Here is a 3915-nt window from a genome sequence, read left to right on the forward strand (position 1 = left end):
ACGTAAATACTATTAATTACTAATTTTGTGAATAAAATCTTTTTATATGTACGTATTTTGTTGAATAAATTGAATTCTTTCGGAAAAATTGAATTTTTTTTTAATGGCCCTAATAATTTGGGACACCGATTTTTTCGAAAAAATGCCCAAATAAATGAACGAATGGAATTGCGAGCACTATATTTTAGGAAAAATCGTTAACGCGACTCATTTATTCACTCAAAAAATTTGGTGCAGTTTGTTCCAATAGAAAAAAAATTATCCTTAAAAAATGGGGTGGCCCTATAAATATGGGTCACACTGTAATGGACCCCAATGGGGAATCTCACGTGACGACTTTGTGTGGATCTTCACTTGGGGTGATTGCTAGAGCGATTGATAAGCAACCTGGGCCGGAGCAGTGTTGCTGAACGAACGTGTTATTTACATATAAATAACATGAGAATCCTGGATGAATCTAAAAATTTTGAACCCCTTCCTCACATTACTCCCTTCCCCACCAAGTGAGTCACGCCTACTCCGAAAGAGAAATGGCTTAATAGTGTAACAATAATAACAATAATGAGTAGTTTTTGTTTTATTCGTGAAAAACAACATTGGAAATGACAAAAATAATTATCTGTGCAAAAGATACAAGCTACGAGAGGAAATAAGACAAAATTTATTCAACCAACAAAGGTGAACACATTTTTTATAAACATTTTTTTGATACGAATCGTAGTTTTTCTTTGAATCGTTAAAAGACCTAGGAAACAAAATTGAAACTGCAATGCACTTTTAAAATTCTGATTTTGGTATACACGAGGGTATTGATAGGAATTTTCTTAAAAATTGTGGTTAACAAATTTTTGACAGCTTGTATAGGTCTTTTTTGCATTAGAATGCCCTTTTTTAAATCTTTTAAAATATTTATTGCCGAAAGTTTTTTCATGAAATAATTGGAAGTCATAGGAAATCCCTTGAATAGAAATTGAACTGAACCTTCACATTACAATTTTCTAACAATAAGCAACCGTTCAAATCCATAGAAATCATGATAAGGCGGTTAAAATTTTCAAAATTTATGATTATTCAATCAATCCTTCAAATCTTTTGGCATGCCTTCGCATTGATTAAAATGTTTTCAATGGGTAAGAATTTCTTGGAATTTCATTTAATTTCATTAATTTTCCAATGCTCTCCAGAATTCCCGCCAAATCGAGTTTGGAATTTTTTGAAATCCTATAAAATTTTAAATACTTGTTCCCAATCTCTATTTCTTAAAATAGCTTAAAATTTTGAAACTTACCATTAAACTTCTCGGCAACTTCAGCTGAACTCTGGGTTATCTTCTGTTCTGAACTGCACTAATAATTTTTTTTGTTAATTTTGCCTCAAAAATTTGTACGCACTAGAAGGAACTACTATCGGCGAGAAAACTATAGGCATCTGCCTTTGAAGCTTAACAACTCAGTCAAAAAAAAAATGCTAGCGCAACAAAAAAATAGTCATTTAAAAGCTGAAAGTGTTCTACGTTAATGAGCTTGAAGACGTTTATGTAAAAAATTTTTTGTGCTTAGCAGACTGAAACATGTAAAAAAAGTAAGGATTTTTGGGTACATTTAAGAACAGTCAAGTTTAGAGCATTATTTTTTATACAAGGGGCGATGGAAAAAATTTGAAAAAATTCATGAGTATGAGGAAAACTGTTGTGAACCAGTTGCAGTTGAGAAATTTAAAAATAATAAAAATTGTTGCTTAAAAGTACAAAAATGTGCAACTATATTATCTTCAGTTCTAATACAGATATTAAAGCGATTCAAACTGCAGACTCTAATTGATAGGCTCTGTGTTTATTTTCAATCACCCGGAAGGATGTGCTAGTCTTCTTTTTTATAAAAATCGCAATATTTTTAGATATATATATTTTTTTTTGAAAACAAGTGACAGAAAGCAGGGGGGGGGGCCTTTTTTGTTTTACTGCCGACCGCTGGTGCCATTCTTCGGCCCCTATTTCTGAATGCTTGGATGGAACCTGGCCACGGGTCAAAGAAAGGCACCAACGGTCTGCAGTAAAAAAAACGAGCCCCCATTGCTTTCTGTCACTTGTTTTCCAACAAAAAAAAATGTCTAAAAATATCGCGATTTTCACAAAAAAGAAGACGAACACATCCTTCCGGGTGATTGAAAATAAATACAGAGCCTATCTATTACAGTTTGCAGTTTAAATCGCTTTAATATCTGTATTAGAACTAAAGATAATATAGTTGCACATTTTTGTACTTTTAAGCAACAATTTTTACTATTTTTTAAATTTCTCAACTGCAACTGGTTCACAACAGTTTTCCTCATACTCATGAATTTTTTCAAATTTTGTCCATTGCCCCTTGTATAAGCGATAATGCTCTAAACTTGACTATTCTTCAATGTACCCGAAAATTCTTACTTTTTAAAAACATTTTTCAGTCTGCTAAGCGCAAATTTTTTTTACATAAACATCTTCAAGCTCATTTACGTAGAACACTTTCAGCTTTCATATGCGAGGTTGGATACGTATGTTAACTCTAATAAACCACTACTGAATCGCGTGTATACTATACCAAACGGAGTGTTCATTTTTCAAAATTTTCGCTTTACTTACTGTTAGTTCGATATAATTGCCATGCGTAGTTTGGGAAAGGGGCTATTTGTACGGAAATGGTCTATACAAATAGACTAACTTTTTCAGTACGAGTAGACACTGCCTACTTAAAGTGCAAATTATTACTTATTACGACAAGGAAAAATAAGATTGATAGCACATGAAAGTTCAAATACATTACAATTTTGAAAAATGAAAATGAAGTAATAGAACTTTCTTGCAAGCTCATTTTCGGAAACAGAGTTTCATTTGAACGGGAAATATTCGTACACTTCCCATGATCCCAGCTACACAAGCACTAAGTAGCATTGCATTGGCGAGAAACGTGGAGAACTTTTGGGAACGTTAAGCTACCTGTGTACCCTTCCCCCTTCACTGTGCACTACCTCTCACTAAATTCAACATTGCTTTAGGCCCTCGATACGAGTCCCCTACAGCAGTGGTCGGCAAACTTTTTGCTTAATTTTCAGGTATAATCAGGCTGCACCCGACTTAATTTTTTCTACTATTTTTCGGTCTATCCATGTACCTTAATGTAAGTGAGCTTACTCAAGCAAGGGTCTTTTATCCACAGGCATGTCAAAGTACGGAAATTTTAAAATTTTTAATTTTTCAACTAGCGATTTGAAAATAGCATTATCAGCATCTACGAATATTTCCGATTCCAATGATATATTACTTGCTTAGAAAAGTTAAAAATTTGAAGGAGTTTAATATCAAGAAACATCAGCTTTACAGTAAATTTAATACTAAATATTTCTCAAATTTTCAACCTTTATAGACAAATTAAATGTCTTTGGAATCGGAAAAATACGGAGATTCTAAATATATTACTTTCAAGACACTGATTGCAAAATTACGAATTTTTTATCTCACATTTTTTTCCCATTTTCTACAAAGGACCCTGAGGAAAGGGATGGTCTGGCAAAGCTCGCAGGTACTGTCCTGAAAGTAGGTCGTAGGGCAGCCAGGGCAGGTACTCTGCCCTGGGCAAGAGCGTGCCGATGAAAATTAGGAAAAAATATTTCCAACGCATTTTTGGACCATGTATACAGTCCATCTACTATACTTTATAGTATAATAGAAGAAGTGGGAGATGCACCCAGTTATATTTTATATATAGGTAAACAGGAGAGTGGTAAGTTTTGTTTCTATTCAAGCGAAAAATAAAGGCGGACCTTCAAACACTTAGGGCGCTCCTGAGCCCTAAAACCTAAACGCTAAAGGTCTAAACTCTAAACATGGTCCTCCCGGGGAATTCCCAAGGGTTGCCATTGGCCATTACTTAGACTTAG

The sequence above is a fragment of the Belonocnema kinseyi genome, chromosome 10 (assembly GCF_010883055.1).
Source record: "Belonocnema kinseyi isolate 2016_QV_RU_SX_M_011 chromosome 10, B_treatae_v1, whole genome shotgun sequence".
Classification (NCBI taxonomy): Eukaryota; Metazoa; Arthropoda; class Insecta; order Hymenoptera; family Cynipidae; genus Belonocnema; species Belonocnema kinseyi.